Here is a 24,852-nt window from a genome sequence, read left to right as displayed (position 1 = left end):
TTACAGCTTGGCGGTGGCTGGACATCCCTCGAAGGAACTCTTCTTTCAGTTTTGTTTTGCTTTTTAAATTGGTCATAGAGCTTTGTTGTTCGGGGAGTTTTGTATTCTGCTACTCTGCTGCTTGTAGTAGTAAAGGGCTTTTTATTTTGTTAAAATACTTTCCAGATGGACCTGCCGTCTTTTTTGTAAATGCATCCTTCCAAAAGCTGTTTCCATTTCTTCTGAGGGGCATCTGTTGTCTCCCCGGCCATTTCTCACCCCCTTCTCCAGCTGTCCACCTTCACTGTGTTCCTTTGTGTTTGAGATTCAAGAAAGGTTTATAAAGTGTCGTTGTTATGCGGTGCCTCTGATCCCCAAACCTGGAAGTGGTTCTGAAAAAGAGGAGGACACAATGGCAGAAGGTGGTAGATCGTGTGAACAGTGGAGAGCCCCTGGAAAATTAATCTCGGGTGTGATTTTTAGACAGGAATTCCTGCCAAACTGAAGACTGAGTTCAGTTTCAAGGTCAAAAGTAGAAAAAGATAAAAGTCGTCACCTCTCACCTGAAGGGAAATTGGTGAATTTGCTGGGGAGGGAGTGCATGGGTATGTTACTGAATTTGGTAAATAAGAAGAAGAAGGGAGCTGACCTCACAAGCCCCTCTTCTCCTGGACCCCGACGTAGAGGCAGGCCTCTTCCCCCCAGAATCCCAGATCGTACAGAGTGACACTTCAGAGTCAGCATCCACAGATGTGTGGGTGGCCTGGGTTTCAGAGAGATGAAATGGTGAGAGATACAAAACATTCATGGTAGTAGGGAAAAGGAAAATAAAAAATAAAACTGATGAGTGCAACCCTCACAATTGAATTCATCCTCGGTCATCTTTTTGAGTTGGCGTGCGCAAGTCTGGAGGCCAAGCTCTCTGGGCTTCTCAGAGAGAAGGTCTTGGGCCTGTGTAAGGTATTACTGTTGTTATCATTGCTGTCATACTGGGAAGTATTGGGAGCCATAGGTTTGTTTTTTTAAAGTGTGATAAAACATAAAATTTACCATATTAACCATTAAGTGTATAGTTCAGTAGTGTTAAATATATTCACATTGTTGTGCAACCAATCTCTAAAACCTTTTCATCTTGCAAATGGAAACTCTATAACCATTAAACAATTATTCCCCATTTCTTTCTGCTCCCAGCCCCTGGTAACCACGTTCTCCTTTCTGTTTCTATGACTGACTATTCTAAGCACTTCGTACAAATGGAATCATATGGTATTTATCTTCTTGTGACTGCTTTCTTTCACTTAGCGTAGTATCCTCAAGGTTCACCCATGTTGCAGCCAGAATTTCCTTCCTTTTAAAGGCTGAATAATATTCCATTATATGTATATTCCACATTTTCTTTATCCATTCATCTGTGGATTACATTTGGGTTGCTTCCACCTTTGGCTGCTGTGAACATGGGTGTACAAATACCTCTTTGAGAACCTGCTTTCAATTCTTTTGTATATATTCCCCAAAGTGGAATTACTGGATCCTATGTTAATTCTATTTTTAAGTTTTAGAGGAACTGCCTTACTGTTTGGCATAGCAGCTGTACCATTTTACATTCTCACCAACAGTGACCAAGGGTTCCACTTTTTCTGCATCCTAGAAAATACTTGTTAACAATTTGTTGTTGTTGTTTGTCATAGCAGCCATCCTAATGGGTGTAAGATGATATCTTTTTAGTTTTGATTTGCATTTCCCAACAATTAGTAATGTGGAGCATCTTTTTATATACTTGTTGGCCATTTATATATCTTCTTTGAAAAACTGTCTGTGCAAGTCCCTTGCCCATTTTTTAATGAGGTTATTGGGTTGTTTGCTGTTGAGTTGCAGGAGTTCTTTATATAGTCTAGATATTAGGGAACCACAGATTTTTAAAGTGTCACACGTGCAGGTTCTAATGTCCACATTGTCTGTTATGAGGCAGTTGCCTCCTGTCGTCTACATCCCTAGGATGGAGCATGAGTTTCAATGATAGGATTTTTTTTTTCAACAATATGAATTTTATCTTGACTCTGAAATGCTACACAAAATCTCAGTCGTTTTCAGCTTATAAGGAGTTCAGTTTTTGAGAGTTGATGGAGGAGAAGAGAAGAAAAAGAGAAAAGAAGAGATAGCTTGGAGAATGCTTTTTATTCCTTCCATGATTTATGCTTTTTTTGCTACATAAACTTCAGGAAAAAGCCTTATCCTCTATTCTGTTCACTACAACCAGCCTCCATGCAAGGAATAAACACACGTTCTGAGAATCATCCAGTAATTCTGTCTTCTTATGCCACCCTCCCACCAAACCCACAGATGTGAAGATACCTCAGAATACAGGATCATTACCATTTTCCTTCGTGAATGCCTCAAATGAAATGTTATATTTTGCTTCTGGGTAGTAAGGACCTAAAGAGAACTTGGGCTGTTGTCCCAAGAAAAGGAGCAAGAACAGTGAGACTATTCTGAAGGCATGGCCATGGTGTTTATTTAGATTATAGATTTTCTGGAAGGAAATGGTGGGGAAGGTGTGATGGACAGCGTGACGCAGTGCTGTGTGGTTCTTCTGCTGCTGCAGGTGCTGTCTTCTAAATAAAATATCGCTAATGCTCCTGTGTACTCTCTGACACTTCCAGAGAAGGGATTGCCTGTATGACTGATTGATTTTTCACTCCGCCATTTCGATTTCCCTCCATGTTTCCATCAGTTAGAGTTGGTGCTTGTTTCCAAAAAGATAAAAAGCCTCTTAGTGTCTCCCCACCCCCAAAAAGGGCATCAGAAAATGAAAATTATTTGTTTGTTTGTTTATGAAAGGACAGAGAAAACTTTTCCTTGAAAAGAATAAACTGGGAAAAGATGAGTCCTTGAAGCGGAACCCTGTTATGGTGCCACAAACCGAATTTACAAGGCACTTACTCCTGGCTGATGTGACAGCCTATGCCAGTTCCACCAGGAGGTGTTCATATACTACTAGCTTTGTAATTCTCGATACTGATTACAGGTTACTGCCTTGAGACTGTCTAACTAGCTAGATACCACCAGAGTGTGTGTTTTGATGCTTTCTGGTATGAATTAGTCTTCCTTTCTGCTTTTGTTTGTGTCTGGATTTTAATAATATGTCGTATTTTAAGTTCAGTCGTTGTATTGTTTTGTAATCCTAGTGTGGCTTAAAAACGAAGTCTTTTTTTATAGTAGGATACATGTTTGCACACACACAAATATATATACTTTAATGGGGAAAAATTCTTTATGGCATATGTTTCCTCAATTAAAAGTCATCAGCTGATATCTTGGAACCTACAGTTATTTGGAATATGCTGCTAAGTTCAGAGTAGGAGGTTATGCATATATAATACCTATAGATTCATTTGAAGGGTTTGCTAGTAAATTGGTTTTCTTTCAGTAAATCACTGATTTGTTAAATGGTAATTCAGATCATCTCCTTTCATTTCCAGGCCAGCTATGGAAAGATTTAGTCTTCCTTAAAGTCTTTAGAGACTTAGGGAATGATCTCAACCTCTGAAAACTGGGTGTGGGAACAGTGGAGAGTCTGCCCAGTACTTCACCAGCCTGCTATGCAGAAGGCTGCACACCGAGAGCTGTTCAGGGAAGGGAATTGGTGTTCCAACTCTGCCTTCTCACTGCGGTGTGACTTGTTAGGAAAGTCCCAGTTTCAAAAGTCATTTAACTAAACAAACATTTTTGATGAACTGCCACCAATGCTTTGCCTAAAACCTCTTTCAAAGCAAACAGCGTATGCCTTTGCTGTTTCTCTTCTTCCCTCTGCTTTTCCTCCTCTTTCTGCTCCTGACTCTCGCTCCTGTCCTTTCACACCCATCACCTTGTGAAAATACAGGCCTAAGCTCACCTGTGTGGACAGCATGCCTCCTCCTCTAGCCCTCTCTCTGTAAGCTTTTTGTTCCTCTTCCCCAGAGCATTTAATAACTTTCTCTGCAAAACAGGGACAAATCAAGGCTGATGAGCATAGGTACAAGAATAAAAATGTTTGAGAGATTTTCTACAGGAAAAATAATTTGGAAAAAAATAATGTTGGTATAAGATAGAGCCTGACGAATCTCAGAGGATGGATAGTTTACTTTTTAAAATTTCATGTAACGATTCATAAGGAGGTAGCAGTAGGGGAAAGGGAATTGAAAAGGCCAGAGGATAATTTTCTCTAAAGACAAAAATCTTAGGTTATTCAAAAACTATTTTTTTTCTCCTACTTCAGTGCCAGGAACATCTGGCCTTGGGAAAAGTTTAGGAAAGAGGCTTTCAGATGCTGGTGTCATTATTTAAAACTTAAAGAGGTAGGTGAAAAATTGAATCCTGGATTTTTAGAAGTAGAGGGGACTTAGAAGGCTCAATCCTCTCATTTTCAGATTTGGAAGCTGAGGCCCAGAGAAGTTAGGTGATGTGTTTGTGATCAAAGTAGCTAATTAGTGAGAGTAATGGTCCTGACCCCAGCACAGGTCACCAGCTGCAATGTTGAGGGTCCCAAGGACTTGGAATCTGAATAATAGGTGCCCCTCTGGGGTCTACAGAGGCCAAACCCAGGCCTCATAGGAGTCCCCCAAGAGACTGAGGAATTTATGAACTCCCGGAACTCCAACTAAGAGACTTCTGCTTAATTCCTGGGAGACAGCACAGCAATACAGGTGTAATCTTGTAGATAGATACCTAATCCATCCTACCTGGAGAAAGTTTGTGAGCAATGAATGGTGATAGTCTTTATGGAGCAAAGGAGAGGACAGCCCAGAGAGGAAAAATTCCCAGTGGTTCCACAGGATTGGCCAGAAAAGAGAGACTCTGAATCTTGTGGATGTGAATATGGATTGAGAGGGGTTGTCCATCGTGAAGTGTGGCTGGAGATCAGGGCTCACCATGGCCTAGAATAAGTGGTCCTCAAGAGGTTTACCCATCCTTAGCCCTGATTCCAAGATCCCTGAACCACCTCCTGAGCACTAAATCAGCGTCCTGGGTACCATTATCTCAGAAGGGTGCATTCTAGACAATAGACGTGGGCACTGGAAAGAAATTAGATCATTTGTAAATTCTGGTGTGCCCAGCAGCCTCTTGTGAATTTGTAATGTGAGTCAGTCATTCTGAGTCTGATCTCTCTGGCTCTCAAATAAAAGGGAGGCTCTAGAACGTTTATGACAAAGTCCCTGCGCTCAAAATATAGTGATCTACCCCTCCCTTGCAATGCCACTCTTAGGGGGGTCTTTCCTAGGCAAACAGCAGCCTCTTCTCAGTGTCAGTCCTACTTCTTTGTCACTCCTCTTCAAAATGCCACAGCCATTATAAAAAGAAGAAAATGAGATATAATAGGTGGGTCCTACTATTGGACATTACAAGGACCTTTTTGGGCACTGGGTATTTTATGGGTTTTTTGGGGTTTCTTTTGCCTTTTTGGGGCATTTTTTCTTAATTCAGAAATATTTATTGAGCCCCTTCCATGTGGCTCTTACATTCTAGTTGGAGAATGTGGGCAATAACAATAACCCTAATAGAAAAGGCTGTTACGTAGTATATTAGAAGGTTAGAAAGCAATAAGTACTATGGAAAGAGAAGTCCAGCAGGGTGAGGAAGAGCAGAGTGCAGTGGTGGGTGTATGGAGTTATGTGGGCAGTTAGGGTGATCATCATGGAGAAGGTGGCATTTGAGTGAAGACTTGGAAGAGGTGAGAGAATTTGCCTTACTGATACCTGGGGGACAGCCCAGGGCCTTGAGGCAGGAGCATGCCTGGCATATTCAAGGAATAAGAAGGAGCCAGTGTGACTAAGGCAGAGGAAGTGAGGAGGAAGGAAGTAGGAGGTGAGATCCTGGAGGGCCCTGTAGGCCACTGTAGGAACTCTGGCTTTCATTCAAAGGCAGAGGGACCTTTGGGAGGACTTTCAGCAAAGGAGAAATGATGATCTGGCTTTAGGATTTAAACGATCCCTCTGGCTACTGTATTGAGAATAAATTGTAGGAGAGCAAGAGTGGAAGAGAGAGAGCAGTTAGGAGGCGATTGCAGTACTCCCATGAGAGGTGATGGCGCCTTGGACCAGGGCGGCAGTGCTAGAGGTGGTGAGAAGTGATTAGAGTCTGGTTATTTTGAAGGTAGAACCAACAAGATTAACTGTTGGATTGAACAATAGGAAGCAGAAGAGAGGAGTCAAGGAAGACTCCAGGGATTTTGACTTAAGCAAAGGAAGAATGGAAATGCCATCAAACCGAAATGAGCAGGCTGTAAGCAGAGCAAGTAGGGGTGGAGGAGAGAGAAATGGAGTTGAGTTTGAGATGTCTGTCTAACAGACAATGTGTGGAGACGTGGAGTAGACACTTGGATATACATGTCTTAACATAGGAGTTAGAATCCTAGATGAAGTTAGTCTTTCTTAATGTTCTTAATGGTTTAATATTACTGCTAAATGCATCTGTAGCTTCTAAAACCCCTATAAAAACATGGAGTGGGAGGGGTCAGCCTGGTGGTGTCGTGGTTAAGTTTGTGTGCTCCATTTCAGTGGCCTGGGGTTTGCAGGTTCAGATCCTAGGCACGGACCTACACAGTGCTTATCAAGCCATGCCCTGGTGACTCCCCACATACAAAGTAGAGGAAGATCGGCACAGATGTTAGCTCAGCGACAATCTTCCTCAAGCAAAAAGAGGAAGATTGGCACAAATGTTAGCTCAGGGCCAATCTTCCTCACCAAACAAACAAACAAACGAAACATGGAATGGGACTCTGCAGAAGGACTTATTCACTGATTGACGTCTGGGACTGAACTCAGAGAGAATGTTCACTTGGGTACATTAAGAGTGGAAGGGTCAGGATTTTTGTTTTAGGACTTGCCTTTCACTGCTTAAGCCTCAGTGATTCCATAATTCTTATTTTGAGAGAAAAAATGTTTAGCAAAGTAGGCAAAATCAAGCTTTATTTTTCAAATGCTCAATATCTGAACAAATCAAACCTTTCTTTACATATCTGTCAAGGCAACTGAAGAAAATATTATGAAGTTGTTTTCATCTTTTAATGTTTATGTATTATCTTGATCATTCAAATTGCGTTTATTTTCAATGAAACCAATGTGAGCCAGTTATACAAATATTAATGAATTAATCTATGCTACCTATTTTCCTGGGGAAAAGGATGTATGTAATCTTCGTTCAATAGGAAGGACTCTGAGTTCTCACGGGTTGGATCTAAGTCTGTGCAAAACTTACGTTTTTGACCTCTAAATTCACTTATGTGCTTTTTAGTCAGCTTAAGTGAACAAAAAGCATCTATTTAAAAAATACCAAAATTGGTACACTGGAGTAACACTGGCAGTTCCTCCCCCAAACAGAGACTGAAAGTTCTATTCTCAATCTTGTGCTCGGTTTACAAGAAGAGCATCCATCAAACTTGTCTTTCTCTCATCAGACCCTCGACTAGCCTACGAGGCAGGTACGGGATGAGCCCCGTTGACAGAGGCAGACGTTGCCTCAGACGGATGAAGGGACTGGACCACAGTCCACAGAGCCAGAATTCAGACCCAGGACTATCTGTATCCTAAGCCTCCCCTACTCCACATCCCAAAAGCGTGGAGAAAGGAAAGCCAAGCAGAACATTTCAGTAAAGTAATATAGACCAAGAGGCGATGCAGAGTGACCTGTTTTATGATAAACCTCAAACATGGGGCTCCATTCAGAAATTTCAGGTAGTTGCTAAACTACTCCTTGAAATGAGAGGGTCCATGAGAAAAGTCTCTTGTTTGGCTTCTACCCCGTACAATGGTCACGCTACTTGGGTGGTATGACACCCATGGACTGAGAACATTCTCCTCCATCAAACCCACAAGGAAACACCCGACCCTCTCTTGCATAGAAGTCTGTGGTGCCAGCTGGCAGCAGCTGTTCCAGGCTGCTCCTAGACAGCGCCTGGGAGCTGGGAGACTGAAGCCAGCCAGCCCTGAGGAGACCTGAGTGGGGGGTTCAAAGAGCCTGGGAAGTGGTCCAGGGCCTGGAGGTGCTGACCCAGCTCAGGAAGGAGGGCTGGGCGCTGTCTCCACAGTAGAAGCCAGACAGAGTGCTGAAGGGAGACAGGGTCAGCTCCCACCCCAGTAACCCTCCATGGGGCCCCTGGGAGGAGCATCCCCCACCTCAGCAGATAATATTCAGTGTGTTTGTACTGGTATGGCCATGCTAGTTACTAAAATATTGAGATGCTTCAAAACCAGTTGGTGAATCATCACCAACCTCAGTCACCCAAGAGTACCCCCAGGACCCCTAAGACCTCTCTCATAATTCGACAACCAAGGATTAGTCCCTGGCGCAGCGTGGGATGCCCTAGGACCCTGCTCCAGCATCAGAGACAGCATTCTGATTGGTTAATGCCTGTGCCTTATTGGTTGTTAAATATTTTGAATATAAGCCCTGTCCCACCCCCAATAAAATGGAATATGAAGGCATTTCTGTGAGCAGGTCGCAACAAGTTTCTATTGGGGTCCAGGAGGGCAAAATTTAAACTGATAATTGTGCCCCAAGTTCACTAGTTCTCTGATATGGGCCTGTTGATATCATCCCAGGCTCCTCTTTATTATCTAGAAGGAAAATACCCTCACGGGTTGTGACAAGAAAGGTAATAAGCAGAGGTCAAGCAAGGTCCCTGGGTACATAATTTTGATTCATGTTTTCAGAGGTCCCCAAGTTTAAGAAGATTGAATTTTGCAGGAAGACACCCTCTTCCCTCTCCTTGATTTCTACTTCAATTCTACCTATCATTAAAAAGATGGTTATTACTTCGAAACATGGCTTGTTTGCTCCCATGGATCAGCTGGTGACCACCTGCCCAGAGGAGGTGAAAGGTTCATTATAAGCCGAGCTCCACTAATCCTGATTTATTAGTGCCAAACACTTGCCTTTTGCAGCTGTGGGGCAGTTTTCAAAGTCGATTTATTTCTGAGCTAGACTAGCAGTACCACATGGTTTCAAAACAAAACAAAACAAAAAAAGGAATCTTTCACAAACACAGTAAATGCCCACACATGGTGGATTCCAGGGGTGTGTGAGGAGTCCTTGTGCCCATCCACAAAGCATCGGACTGATTTTTAGATGGTGCAAGATACACGGAGTCCTTTAACGTGGGAGTTTTTAACCTGACGTCTGTTAACGGGGTGGGGAAAATAATACATCTTTATTTTCACTAACCTCTAATTGAAAATTTACATTTCTTTCAATTATCAATCTAGCCAACAAACTGCAGTAATATTAGCAGAACTGGTGACATCATCACCAATCAAAGTCATGGATATTTTATGTCATTATGTGGCAGGCAGCTTCTAAGATGGCCCCCAATGATCCCCACCTCCTGGAGTTCACGCCCTTATTTAAATCTCTCCCCTTGAATGTGAACTAGATTTAGTGATTCATTTATAATGAACCAGATGCAGCAGAGAGGGTGGGATGTCACTTCTGAGATTTAGTTATAAAAAGACTGTGATTTCCATCATGGGGGCTCTCTGTCACTCTCTTGCTCACTCTAAGGAAAGCCAACCACCATATTATGAGCTGCCCTATAGAGAGACCCACAAGACCAGGAACTGAGGGAGGCCTTTGACCAATAGCCAGCAAGGAATTGAGTCCTTGCCAACATGTGAGTGAATTTGGAAGCAGATTCTCCCCTTTGTTGAACCTTCAGATAAGAACACAGCCCCAGCTGACACCTTGATTGCAGTCTGGTGATAGGCCTTGAGCCAGAGGCACTCAACACAACTGTGCCTAGATTCCTAACCCACAGAAACTGTGATATAAAGTGTTGTTGGTTTGAGCTACTTAGTTCTGGGGTAATTTGTTACATAAGAATAGATAACTTATACAATGAGTAATAAATAAGCCCTAGAGATCTAACGCACAGTGTGGTGAATTATAGACAACAGTATTATATTATAATCATCAAACTTGCTAAGAGGCTAGAACTTAATTATTCCAACTACTAAAAAGAAAGAATAGTTATGTAATTTGTTAGAGGCACTAATTATTGCTACAATGGCAATCATATTACAACAGATAAATGTAGCTAATTAACATGTACACCTTAAAGCACAATGTTGTATGTCAAATATATTTTAATAAAAAAAAGAATAGTTTATTCACATTACGATTGCAGATATCTCCAGATATCATTTACCCTCCTTACTACTTCAAAATTATAGTAGTTATTAGACTGGCCACTAGATCTTGTTGTTTAATGCATTAATAAAAGGCACATATATTAATTTGTAACAAATTTCTTTTAGCCATTTTGATACCATGCATACCTATCATTGAAATTTACCTATTCTTCTCTCTTAAAGTCATCAGGCTTTTCACATAGTTCATAATTGAAAATTAACCAGTTAACAACAGAAGTAGAATAGAGGGTCTCATGCTAGGTGTTATAGTTGTCTCTGCCTAGTGATGTTTATAGTTAAAAGCTCAAATCCCAAACTTGGAGGCTCTGTAACCTCTGGAAAATTTAAATGAAGATAATAATTTCCTTATAGGCAGGGCTGATATCTAAAATATCTGACAACTGGTAGGCAAAGTGCTGACCAGTCAGAATAAATGCCAGTCTAAAAGACGAATGGCGGCAGTGAACATCAGTCTGCTTACAGAAGAGTCGGGGCTTTATGAGTCGAGTACAACCCCTCCCCATCCCCCACCCCCCGCCCCCGAGCACTTCTGGAGAAGGAGGGGACCCAGTGGTGTTATTTCCCTTTCCCTTTTCCCAGGACAATATTTTCAAAGTTTGATAGTCATACCCCTTTGGATTTGTGGGATGATTTTAGGAGACATATGGATAAGCATTTTTTATTTAAGTGATTATTATTTATTATAATGTATTCTAGAAAAATATGTAAAACAAAATTCATGATTTCATGGATATAGTCCTTTAGGATGACACTAAATTGTGTATTTAGATTTTTTTAAGGTTAGGTGAATTAAGGAAAAATAATATTTAAGTAAATGGCATAGTTTTGGTGGTATGCAGCTATCACAAAATTACGAAATGGGTTTGCAAATGTTTGAAATTTGGGAGCCACTGCCTTAGGAAATTTATTGGTAATCCAGACATATATACAGATTAAGAGAGAACCCATTCAAGGCTCTAAATTCAATCAGATTGCCTCCAGGGTATTTGATAACCTAATAAGTAACGTGAAGAGGAGTGTTCTCCACCTTTCACCCGTCCCAAACTTCCACTAACATGGAACACTGCCCCTTCACCACTGCCTCCCAGAGCCGGAGAAGAGGGGTGAGGTGGGCTGTGATTTGGGGGGCCCAAAAGGGTTCCTCTATTCTCTCATTAATTCCATTTAATTAAATTCCACAAATTCCAAGTCTTAGAAAAACTTCATGTTGGTGCCTAAATCACCCCTGTGGGTCATGGTCTAGTCCTTCACAGCCAGTGTGGTGGCCACTTGAAATATGGCTGATGCGAATTGAGATGGGCTGGGCTGCAAGTGTGAAGTATACATAGGATTTGAAAGCTTAGTATGAAAATAAGAATGTAAAATATCTCATTAGTAGTCTTTATATTGATTCGTGTTGAAATGATATTTTAGATATGTTCGATTAAATAAAAAATATTCTTGGGGCTGGCCCGGTGTCACAGCGGTTAAGCTCACACGTTCTGCTTCAGTGGCCCAGGGTTCACTGGTTTGGATCCCATAGGGTGTGGACGTACGCACCGCTTGGCAAGCCATGCTGTGACAGGCGTCCCACATAAAATAGAGGAAGATGGGCACGGATGTTAGCTCAAGGCCAGTCTTCCTCAGCAAAAAGAGGAGGATTGGCAGCAGATGTTAGCTCAGGTGCTAATCTTCCTCAAAAAAATTCTTTTTTTTCTAAAGATTGGCACCTGAGCTAACATCTATTACCAATCTTCTTCTTCTTTTTTTCTTCTTCTCCTCAAAGCTCCCCCGTACATAGATGTATATTCTAGTTGTGAGTGCCTGTGGTTGTGCTATGTGGGACACCACCTCAGCCATGGCCTGATGAGCGGTGCCATGTCCACGCCCAGGATCCAAACCAGTGAAACCTCAGGCCACCTAAGTGGAGCGCACAAACTTAACCACTCAGCCATGGGGCCAGCCCCCTCCCAAAAAAATATTCTTGACGTTCATTTCACCTGTTACTTTTTTTAGCGTGTCTACTAGAAAATTGTAAATTGCGTACGTGGCTTGGATTACATTTCTAATGGACAGTGCTGCTCCAACCACCTGCAGACAAGATGGTGTGTGGAGGGACCTTGGGGGGTGCAGGTGCAGGGGTAGCCATATACTGATCATGCTGACTGGTGACTCTGCTTGTCATTCTCTGATCTCCACATTTGTATATCCGTTTGCTTTCTGGATATACCTGATATCTTGCCAGATCACAAGCTCAATGTGTACAAATCCCTTCCCTGCAAAACCTGGACCTCCTCCTTCCTTCCCCATCTCGTTAATGGCACCCACGTCTAATCAATCTCTGTGTCTTCTTATTTCTTCCTATTAAATATTGTTCAAATTCGTGTCCTCTTTTATATTTCCTTGCCTCTTCGCTAATTTAGACCTTCAAAACCTGTGGGCTGGATGAATGCAGCTAAGTCTCCTGCCTTCAGAGGCTCCAGTCCTTCCCCAAACACCATCAGAGTGAGCTTGATAACGTGCAAATTTGACCATGGCACCACCACTTAAACATCTTTCGTGAGGCTCCAGCCCCTCCAGGCAAAAGTGCAAATTCCTGAACACTGCCTGACCCCAGGATACCTTTCCAGCCTCATCTCCCATGAGCGTTCATCTCCCCAGGCCGCGATGTTTCAGCCACGTGTGACGAGCAGCCTTGCTTTCTCACTGCGTGGCATGCTCTTCTCGCTCCTCTGCCCAGCCAACTGCTTTCACGGGCAGGCACAGCTTGTGTGTCAGCGACTCTGTGAATGCTTCCATATCCACTGTTCTGCACTCCCGCAGCACCTGTGCACCTGTCACCACCCAGTCACGTGCAGTAGGATTTGCTCACAAGTCTTCCTGCCCACCTCCCCCCAGAATGAAGCCCTTCTTTCTTACCTTAGTTCCCTTTCCCCAGCTACCCCAGGACCTAGCACAGTGCCTGGCCACAGGGTATTCTTAGTACATGTTGGCTGGATGAGAGCATAATAGATCAATGCCAAATATTGTAATGGTTCCAGAAAAAAAATCTGTTATGGATTTAAGCAGAGATCTTAAGAATAGAGTAGTACTTAGATCTGAGTTTTTGCTTTTGTCTATAAAACAGTTTATTCTGACCTTGTGTCATGAAGATAAAATAGAATTTAGGACAAAAATAGTTTCTTCTCAAATATATTCTTATGCTATTTTTTCCTGTATACTTTCTCTCTGATAACAATGGTTTTTCGCTTCATTAGGTTGTCAGCCTGTTCCAAAGACATGATTTACGGGGCAGCACAGCCAGACTCCAGTTCTAAGTTGAATACATTACCCGAGTCACTTAACCTCTCTGAGCTTTGGTTACCTTATTTATAAACGGAAGCGGTTTACTCAGTTATCTCTAAACTAATTTCCATTTGTAAAATTCTAAAGCATTTTAAGGCTTCCAGGGCTTGAAGTTGGGGCCTGCTGATCACAGGCTTGTTTTGCTCTTGTTTGTAAGTAGCTTTTCTGAAATTTTACTTAGGAGCCTAGAGTTTAATATATGCTCTGTTCTGACCCATTGAAGAAACCAAATTAAGATAGAGATTTTCTAAAACTATAATATTCAGTATTGGCAGGAGTGTGGTGAATGGGGCATTCCTTTTTGATGCCAGAGAGAGTGTAAGTCATTTGCACTATGGATCACAGAGCTTAAATTGTTCAAACTCTTTGATCCAGTACTTCTGTTTCTATAATTTATTCTATAGCATAATCCTGGCTGAGTTGTTTATAAGGATATCGATATTAGTACACTTATGAAATCAAAGTAAGAGATAACTAAATGACCAGCAATAAGGGAATGTTAAATAAATTTGGTGTGGAATATTATGCAGTCATTAAAAATCACATTTCCCAAGAATATTTAGTGGCATGAAAGGATAACAAAAACTGGATTCAAAACCACATACATTATAATCCTAATTTTAGAACTTTTTATGTATATGAAGTCTAGAAGGAAATATTCCAAAACGTTAACCATGTATATTTCTACCCAGTAGGATTATAGGTAATTTATCTTCTCTAAACTTACTTGTGTTCACCATTTTCCACAATAGACTTGTGCTATTGTCATAATTTGGTAAAAATAATCATTTTAAATGTATTGAAGGGCTGTCAAATGCAAAGCAGTGTGCTGGGTGCTGTAGGGTGGAAAGATGAGAAGAGGTGACACCTGGTGTCTGGGGACAGCCATCTTGTGAGGGCTACAGACATGTGTAAATACCTGTTTGGTGGGGATGGGGGTCTGTGCCATGAACAAGTTGCCAACAGTGAGCTATGGTTATAGAGGACGAAGCCATGGTTCCTGCTTCTCAAACACTTTGCCAGAACTCACGGTGCTCTCAGTGTCTGTGGGGGATGCTGCAGCACTGCATAGCGGCATGTACTCTTTCAGAGCTGTTCCCAGCCAGCATGAGCATGACTTGTTGCCATCTCCTTGGCGTCACTCTGACCCTGAATCCTAGGAAGGAAGACCTTTGAAACTTAGGAAGGAAGTTTGAAATCCTAGGAAGGAAGCCATCTTCACCATGTCTGTTTTTGTTCTGGTGATTTTTTAAATGTGCTTTTTAGACATTATATTATCAATGAGCTCAGGATACAGTACCTTATTATGCAAAAAATAGGATACAATATGTACAAAGATAGGATATAATATATTATCATGTAGCAAGTCATGGAAATGTGACCTTACAATGTAAACACTGGAAGCGTTTCTAGTATGGTGGTGTCTTTCTCTGCGACTCTAAGGTTCCTGAGAGCTAGAAGAGGGCTCATGCTTCAGTAGCTTCCAAAGCTCACAGCAGTTCCTGGCAAACAGTAAACATTAAATTGTTCTTGAATTAATAAATATATACTTAAGTGGAGCCAAGAAAAATGCTAATTGTGAGATAATAATTGAGCAAGAAATAGACCCTCTGGCAGGCTTCCTTAATGGAGGGCTTTATTGTAAAGATGGGCAGTGAAGGAGACGGGAAACCAGGAGTAGCCTCACACAGCCGGGTTAGAGGCGTGGGCTCTGGAGCCAGGCCATTTGAGTTCAGATTGTCTCGCTGCCACGTGTGAGCTGTGTGGCCTTGGTTAAGTTACTTCTCTGTGCTTCAGTGCCATCATCATCATCATCTACCTCATAGAGTTATTGTGAAAATTGAACACTCCTTGGCACATAGTAAGGGTAAATGTTAGCTATTATTTTTGTTGTTATTGTTAGTATTAATACCATTAGAATTATTGAAGACTAGGGGGCAGTTTAGGTACCTGAAAACCACAATGTACCCCAGTCCCAGGAGATGAATCATCTCTCTTATGTCCACGCATTAACTGGCTTAGCTGTTCCTTTCTGTCTCTTCGCATTTCTCGGTGTGACTGACTGCCCCCGTCCGTGATTCCCAGTTCATACTTCTGAGACAAGGAGGAGCCTGACTGCCTTGTTTGAGCAGAGGTTTTGGTGCCTGGCCAGCTCACAGTGTGCTCTCCAGCCTGAACACTGGCCACTCATGGACCTGGGGCCTGCTGTTGTCCAGTCAGCCATAGATAGGGTGGGTCCAGCTGCAGTTGATCTCACAAGGGGATCATAGGCAAAAAAGAAGCTCTTGTTTTTATGGACTAATCATTCTGAAAAGAGGACTCACAGAATAAAGAAAGTGTAAAAAAAAAAAAACTAAACTAAAAAACTTAACCCTGCTGAAGAGACAAGATGACTTTTGGCATTTTTCACCTCGTATACCAATTCATTTTTTAAGGCCCATTAATCTCTGTTAAAATCCACAAAGGAAATTATGTGACTAAGAACTGTGGAAATGAAAGGAAACCTCAGAGGCCTGTTTGAATCTCTGCCTTTCTAGGCCATGCCCTTTCCACCTCTGCATCAGTTCACGTTCAGCCTGTCTACTTTCTGGCATCTTTATTCAATTCTTTCCATGCCATGGACCAGTCAAGAAAACATAGTATGGTGTATAAACTACACATAGAGATGCTGATGGGCCTTCTAATTATTTTCTACAATAATAGAAATGATATTCATGATACCTCTGGGAAAGCTCGTATGGAGGACATTAACATCACACGGTGCATGTTGTCTTAAACCATACTTCCTTCTTTCACTGTCACTGCCATGGACTTGCATCTTTTCATCACTGCCTGGTCTTCAAGGTGATCAGAACAACATTTCACTCCCTGGAAGTCGAATATTGCCACTTTAAGACCACCCTAGCACTGGCGTCAAGTCTCATAGAAATGGCTGTTTGCTCTCATGCCTATAGTCCACATGCAGCAGACAGCAGGAAACAGGTAGATGGCCCTTCAGGGGATCAGAGCTCGCAGGCTGTGTAAGATCATTGTTCTTTCTGCGCCATCTCTTTTCCAGATGCCTATGCTTTGGTATTTCTTCTGGGCAGAGAATAGCACTGGAAACATTGGACAGTGAGCATTCTAGCCTTATTACTCAATGTGTTTTTTCCAGAGCAGCCCAGAAGGTTATGTTGGGTTTTATGAGCTGCAGAGGATTACTGACTGGTGTCCCACCTACAAAGACGAGCATCAAAAACTGCAGAGCTTGCAGCTGCCCTTGCGAGTCAGCTGAGAGTTGAGACAAAATCTCTGTTTCCTGTGCCCGGCTTGAATATTATGGCCCACACTTGAAGGAGAAGGAAAAGCATCATTTAAAACATTTTAATTGTTCCCACATGTGATCTGGGTCCTAAATGTTTTGAACTAAAAATTTCACTACTGAGTTGAAGGTCAGTGACACAAGTTCCTGATATTAAAGGGCAATCGCTCTTCCTTGTCTTCCTCTCATAAAAATGAAAATGAAATAAAATAAATTGGTCTTCAGCTGTGAGATGAATTTCCTCAAATAATCAAAACCAAAGGGCTTTTTGAGTTTCCTTAACCCCCTTAGCAATAAAGACATTAAAATAGCAATACAAAACCAGGATTGAAAAAACAATTTAAACACTTTTGCTGACACATTTAAAGATCTTCTCAAATAAAAGTTATTCGAAAATAAAAAGGACCTTTTAAACATTCTGGTAGCAATCACCACTTGTTCTCTCAGAAAAGTAGCAGCTTTTACAGAAAACTCCAAATGTTTTTCAAAACCAAATATAATACAATCTTTGTTGCTGATATATTCACTTAATTTGAAGAATACTTTTAAATGCTCAAAAATTGAAAATTCAATATTGGTCCTTTTATAGATTATAGATTATTTCAGCCCAAGGTCGACAAAAGAAACTATTGTTTTAGGTGTCCTGCCCCCTTCTTAGCTCTTTAAAGACACACTGTGGAAGGAAGGCCCATGGAAAGGCCTCAGCGATGGAGAAACCATGTGTTAGAAGCTCAGAATTAGCTCTGACCTACTAGTGGCTTCAGGAAGGGACATCAGATTTGCCATTCCAGCAGTGGTCCAGGGCCCACCTGTCCCATGGAGAGAAAGGTGTGAAATCCTCTCATATACAAGTGATTCTGTGTCTGAAGCCATGTGGGATGGGCTTTCTTCTCTTATTCTGTCCTGACCCCAGGATGGAAACCCTGCCCTTTCATCCCCTTTGGCACAGAACAAAATCACTGGATAATTGCCAGCCATCAGTTTTCCGGCATGTGTGTGTAGCCATGGCCAAGGTAAACTGGTCTCTTTGGTTTATTTTGAGTTGAAATTAGCTGAGCTGTTTGTTTCCTCTGAGACATATACAGATGCTTTTTGAACTTTGTGTTTTGAGAGATTTTTTTTTCATGGTATCAGCACACCACTTCCTCTAAGTCATTAATTTGAAACAGTCTTGCAGAGGGAGGTATTCCTGCTGGCCTCCAGCCTAGCCAAGCAAAGAGATGACTGAGGGATGGCGGCAAAGCTTTACCAGTGTATTTCATGTTTGTGCATGACTTCATGAAATGATTTGTCATCCACTAATTTTGGCAGATAGGGTGGGTTGCCGTCTGGTTCACCAATAGAAAACTGCATTTTGTTAATATTGGGCACTGACTCCCCCATTTGAATGATACTCAACGTTTAGGCTAAAATAATGTCCTCAGATGACCCTTTGTCTGGTTTCTCTTTCTGAGAAGTCCATGGAACTCTTTTGAATGTGGATTTCTACTTAATCTTTCATACTTCCAGATTCTCTGGTCTTGATACATTTTAGAAACTGCAAGGTTGAGTAAAGCCATTCTTTTTTTTGTTTTTTTTTGAGGAAGATTAGCCCTGAGCTAACATCTGCTGCCAATCCTCCTCTTTTTCACTGAGGAAGACTGGCCCTGAGCTAACATCAGTGCCCATCTTCCTCTACTTTATATGTGGGACGCCTACCACAGCTTGGCGTGCCAAGCGGTGCCATGTCCGCACCCAGGATCCGAACGCGCAAACCCCAGGCTGCTGAAGCAGAACGTGCGCACTTAACCGCTGCGCCACCGGGCGGCCCCAAAGCCATTCTTAACTTACGTTTTATTATACTTTAAATATTTTAAGCAATGAATGACCTTTGAATACTTCTAAATGTTGATATACCAACATATACAGTGCTTTTACCAACATTTTATAAACATTATTCCCTTTTCCATAAATCTCCTTTGTTATGAAGATAGTAATATTTTATATTATCTCAAGAGTAAATTCTAAACCATTAAGTACTTTTATACTTATGCTAAGGAAAAATAGAACTAGAGATCTAAAAAACATAATCATAATAAGTTTACAGTGATTTTTATATTCCCTTACTTAAGCATTAAAAATTGATTTGACTTCTGTCAAATTCTGATTTTATGTTTTTAAAAACATAATTGCCTTTTTTTGTGGTGAGGAGGTGAGAGGAGTTGCGCTTAAGAAAAATCACCACTGAGTTGACCCAGTCCTTTCATGGACTTTATTTTTGTAAAAGGCCAAATTCTAGCCAAGTGGTAACAGGTACCAGCTACTTCCCTGAGTAATACATTGTACACTGACTTTTACATTGTGTTTGAGCATTTTAGAATAAACTCATAATTTTAAACCTTTTTTAGAATCTGCATTTTGAAGACTGATACTGTCACTGATAATAGTCTTGAATGAATCCAGAGTAGCATATATGTTGCTCTCGTTTTCTGTCGCTTAAACGTCTCCATATTGCTTATGCCTATAAAGATTTTGAGATACTTCATCTTTGTGTATCTCCCAGTAGTTCTGAGAAACTCTCATCTATATTTTCAAGATTTGAGGGGAGAAAAAGACAAGAGAAGAAAACCTTATCTCCACATTTGTGCAGTTAGAGGTTGGAGAGAGTTCAGGAGACCCCGCCGGGGAAGCATATTAGAATGTGCCTCCACAGGCTATTTTGCACTAGATAGGAGTAAATCTTGGATGAATAGAAAGTTCTGTGTACAGAAGTCTTTGTACTTTGGAAAAGAAAATTTCACATTGGTGATCTTCATACTGGTTTTCCATGAATTCCTTGCCAACGAGAGTTGGATACTCACAGTGTTTTCTGTGGTATTCAATTTTGCTGAAGCCTTATTTGACTCTTGGCACTGCTGTCTTTCATGTCAGAGTGCCATCGTCTTGTGGTGGCTGCACTTGGGCCTAATGATAGGAATCGTGGTTTTGTTTTCTCACTTGCTCAGAGGAATCAGATCTTGCCTCAAGGTCTGTTTTCTCTCAGTTGATTATGTGCTACCTCTGAAAACATTCACAGACCATTACTGTTCTCTCTGTTTACTCCTCAACCATGAGAATAAAGCAACCTTGAAAATAAGCTCCGTCTTCCATTCCCCAGTTGGGTGAGACTCCCCAAAGGGCTTTTGGACATTTTCTTAGTGCCCTGAAGAGAGGTCCTGCTCTGTGCGGTGGAGGATTTGGGGCCAGGTGGCTCCCCGTCCTCCTCCTGAAACTTAACCTACTGACTGGCAACCAGCCTCTCCAGGAGAAATGAAAACAAGGCAGTGAGCATAAAACCAACTTACTAATCCCTATTTCTCCATAACTTTTAGGAGAAACTGTATTTTTAGGAAGTTTGAGGGGCATCTTTTCTGAATTTGTGTTCATGGAGTCTAGTGATATTTGGGATTGCACAGAAATGCAGAGGCTTAGGGACTGTGACTGAGAATGGGACCAACACAAACTGAGTGGGTCAGCATCAGCTTGTTGAAATAGGCCTAAGTATATTTGAAAACCATTTGTAGGATGATGTAAAATGGAGACTGGAATTCCTATTACCAGGTTTTCTCAAATATCAAATAGAGTGAATTCTTCATTCTTACATTACATTAAATGATCCCTTTGTAACCAAAAAGAGCCACTTTACTGGCTGTGTTTCCTCCTTTACCCAAGTAGCACTAAGTGGGAAGAAGTTTAGCTCTCTTAATAATAGTAATGATAGCTGACGTTGTTGAGTGTTGAGTATTCTCCTGGCACTTCACTCCAGAGTGTCTGCCTTTCTCATTTAGACATATTGAACATCCTCCAGGTCCAGGAGAGAACTGGAGGAAGTGAGGACAGCCCTTGACCTGGGAAGACATAGGTGGAAAGGAGACCGGAGGATGTCCTTCCAGCCCAAGTCCTCGAGTGAATCGTCAAGTAGATAACTGGAGTTCTCTGAATGACCTGTGCTCAGAAGGAGGTTTTTATCACCAAGTTTTCAGTCATTAAAAAATTCTAAATTAGATTTTACTTTTTTAGAAATATTTGCACAGTGGCTAATGAAGACAGTAAGATAAAGGAAGCTTGGGTACTCATTAGGTCAGCCTAAATTCCTCCTTAGTTCCTGGAACTTTGGGCTTGTGAAAGATGGAACAAGGTGACTCAGGGTCATAATGGTTGTTTCTGTACTCAAACTTCAGAAGTTTACACGTCTGCACGTGTGTCTATAAATCAAGGCCTTCCTACTTCTGCCTTTGAGGCAGGAAGAACTGTGATAAAATGTGCCTAGATGTCCTACTCCCTCCACCCAATATGGGATGGAAACATTTCTTAAATGGTGAAAATGATCATAGGCTGCACAAAATTAGCCACAGCTGCAATCTAAGAGAAGTTTTTTTTTAAGTTGTATATCTGTTGGGAATAGAGGCAGTCCTGGAGTTATGAAATTTGCTTTACAAACACACAAAAATGGTCACTGCTATTCAACCAGTCTCCCAATGCTTAGAACATTTTATTTTGTCTGAAAAGTCATGGAGCTTTTAGGTAATCTTTAGGTTCAAAGGTAGAAGAAATAGGGAAAAGACAAACCTTGTGGTTTAAAAAAAATCCAGATAACGGACAATTAATGGAGAAAGATATACTAATAATGGAGAAGATGATAAATATATGGAACATTGTCAACCTCACTAATAATCAAAGAAATGGAAAATTAAAACTGCCCATACGTACAATTTTTGTCTATCAAATTGGCAAAGATTTTGAAAAGTGATCATAGCACATGTTGAAAAGAAATGAAATGGGTGCTAGGGGGAGTATGAATGCTAAATCTTTGAGAAAACAATTTAACACTGTGTATCAAGGTCTTTGCATTTTAATTAAATTACCTAAGATAAGACAGTGCTTTCAAAAGAAACATGAACGGGGGCTGGCCCCCTGGCTGAGTGGTTGAGTTTGTGCACTCCGCTGCGGCAGCCCTGGGTTTTGCCGGCTCGGATCCTGGGCACAGACATGGCACCGCTCGTCAAGTCATGCTGAGGCGGCATCCCACATGCCACAGCTAGAAGGACCCACAACTAGAATATACAACTATGTACTGGGGGGATTTGGGGAGAAGGAAAAATAAAAAATAAAATCTTTAAAAAAAAAAAAGGAATGGTTCTGAAAACAGAGTGACTGACCCCCAAGGACTTTGGAGCACTGTACATTTCCATTAGAGTCAGCCTGAGTTAGCCCTTCTCCCAGCAGTCATCTTTGTGAGGCTATTCTTTGTAACATAAGATGAGCTGTGCCGAAATGAACACCTGCACTGCACAAAACAGGGACAAATGCATTTTCCTTGCATCCCATCATCAACTCAGATAGGAGTGTAGGTTCCGTGAGGGTGGAGAATTTTGTCTGTTTGATCCCTAGTATCCCCAACACCTCAAACAGCACTTGGCACTTAATACTAAGTCTTTGTTGAGTGACTGCTCTGCATAGGAGCCCTAGTCATGTCCCTGCTGTCTAGCTAGCCATGTCGTCGGAGACGCATATATAAGGTGAGCAGATAAAAAGATCATAGAAAATATTTTTATTTCTAGAAAGTAATCTTTGTGTGTTTTTCTTTTTGACTGGAGAAGATTGGCCAAGAGGTTGAGTGTGGGGCCAGGTTAAGGGAGGGAAAGGCCACAATGGCAGGAGCTTGAGTTGGAGAAGCCCATCTCCAGGGGTGGGAGGGGCTGTTGCCAAGGTGGAGGTTATGCTAACACGTTATTCTCGACCCTAGCACGGTGCCCAGGCAGCTACTTATTTGCCTTGCTAGGACACAGCTGCCACCCAAAAGCCAAGAATAATACTCGGGTTGGGTTCTGTTTATTTGTTGTTCAGTTTTATTTTGGGTTTTTTTGTTTGTTGTTTGTTTTTAATGGTGGTAGGGGTGAGGCAGGGAGAGACCATTTGGTTTTTTTTTTTTTTAACTCTGTCCATTTATTTTCCTGAGGGTGTCCTACAAAACGTAAACCACACATGGTTTTTATACCTCAAATCTTTGTGGTTTGTTATTCTCAAACTAGTCAATTTTTAAATTTTTATGTAAAAAGTGGCTTTTTACTTAAGCCATCAAGTGATCATTCTGGCAGAATGGTTCTCAAGCAGAATGAAATGGTCCAAGGCTGAATGAATTAAGCAGCTTCCGTGTAGCAGGGGAAGGAGTCATTTAGTCAGCACTGAGCAAAAAAAGAAAAATCCAAAAAAACAAAAACAAACAAACACACAAAATGGCGGAGCTGATCATCTTGTGATCGCACCCTTTTCTGGTCTTGTTGGCCCCGCATCCATGTCTGGAGTTGAGAGAACAACATATGTGCATTCGGTCCAGGAGGAAGCTCTTCCCATTGTCTGTCCTATGGCCTGATAGCGTAGCCATCCCGTTAGAGACAACCTGGAAGCATTTTTCTAACAGTCTGTTTTCCTGATCAGTCATTTGGAGGATCTGGAGCAGCCAAATGGGAGGTGGGTAGTTCCCCAAGTAGCAAAATCAGATGGGAATCAGGGGTCATTCAAGTAGAACAAATTCTGTTTCAGCCAAGCCACTGAGAGAAGCTGGGTCTGCTAAGAACAGGAGGAAGAACCCTGTGGTTATTTGGAAACAGAATGCGAGATTCCCTCCAGGATTGTAGGTGACCAGCTGTGGTGGTCCCCACGGGCTCCCGTCTCCACTTACCAGGCTGGATGAGCAGAGCCATCAAACTGCCCTTCATGACTGTAAACAGAGCTCCGGGACACGCAGACATCCGCCAAGCACCAGAAGCAGTGGCACTCAGCTTTGTTGGACCCCACGTCCACTTTTAATGACAATATTTTCTAATGCCCACTTCACAAGCTTCAGCGAACCTTCTTCAGTGAAATAATCTAAACTTATGCATAGTTTCCCCCCAAATCCATATAGTTTTTGTCTGTAATTAAAAAGAAAAATAAAGGGAAAGTAATTTATTGTAAAGTAACTTAAATTTGTAAGTGATTAGGTGCAGCTCATTAGCAAACAAAATGAAGTGGTCAGGGTTTGCATCGACATGTGATCATCGTGAGTGGGGCGGCAGCAACTGCAGACCGATTCCAGTAAGAGTCAGAGACCCAAATACCACAAGTGGGAATGTCTCTGGGCACATGATTTTCTGGAAGGGGTGAACAACTCCTGGTGAAAATCTGAGCAAAACATAGTGTTTCATTTATTTGACAGTTGCATTCCTGGAAAATTCAGGGACTAATGCCACAGTGCAATAATTACTTTGAGTTTATATGTAAAATGAAGTTAAGGTCTAGGCTCGGGTAACTATCCAGTAGTCTCCCCTTATCCATGGGGGATATGTTCCAAGACCCCCAGTGGATGTCTGAAACCTCAGATAGAACTGAACCCTATATATACTATGGTTTCTCCTATACATACATACCTATAATAAAGTTTAATTTATAAATTAGGTACAGTAAGAGATTAAAAACAATAACTAATCATAACAGAATAATTATAACAATATACTGTAATAAAAGTTCCTGGAGATCTTAGCAACCTCAGCATATGATTTTTTTTCTTATTGAGTCGAGAACTTTCACCTTTTCACTTAAAGGAAGCACTTTACAGCTCCTCTTGGCCATATCTGAATTGCCAGCATCTCTACTCTTGCACTTTGGGGCCATTGTTAAGTCCAATAAGGGTTACTTGAACACAAGCAGTGCGATACTGTGACAGTGGATCTGATAACCGGGACGGCTGCTAAGTGAATAACCGGCAGGTAGCATATTCTGTGTGGCTATGCTGGACAAAGGGATGAACACGTTCTGGGTGGGATGGAGCGGGATGGCACAAGATTTCATCACACTACTCAGAATAGTGTGCAATTTAAAACTTATGAATTGTTTATTTCTGGAATTTTCCATTTAATATTTTTGGACCTCAGTAGGCAGTGGGTAACTGAAACCACAAAAAGTGGAACCACGGCTAAGGGACACTACGGTAAACAGTTTTTTATCTACATCAATGTCCAACAGGACCTTTGAAGGACATGGGTCCTTCATGAATGGGACAGTCTGGTA

General features: G+C 41.6%; 1 protein-coding gene across 5 annotated transcripts in view; it reads left to right on the top strand.

Moving 5' to 3' along the window:
- WIPF1 (WAS/WASL interacting protein family member 1) overlaps positions 1 to 24,852 on the top strand; it is a 112,401-nt gene that overhangs the window by 43,455 nt on the left and 44,094 nt on the right. The window lies entirely within an intron of this gene.

This window comes from Equus caballus, chromosome 18 (assembly GCF_041296265.1).
Source record: "Equus caballus isolate H_3958 breed thoroughbred chromosome 18, TB-T2T, whole genome shotgun sequence".
Classification (NCBI taxonomy): Eukaryota; Metazoa; Chordata; class Mammalia; order Perissodactyla; family Equidae; genus Equus; species Equus caballus.
Note: the sequence above shows the minus strand (reverse complement) of the source record. Positions and strands in the feature narration are given on the sequence as shown.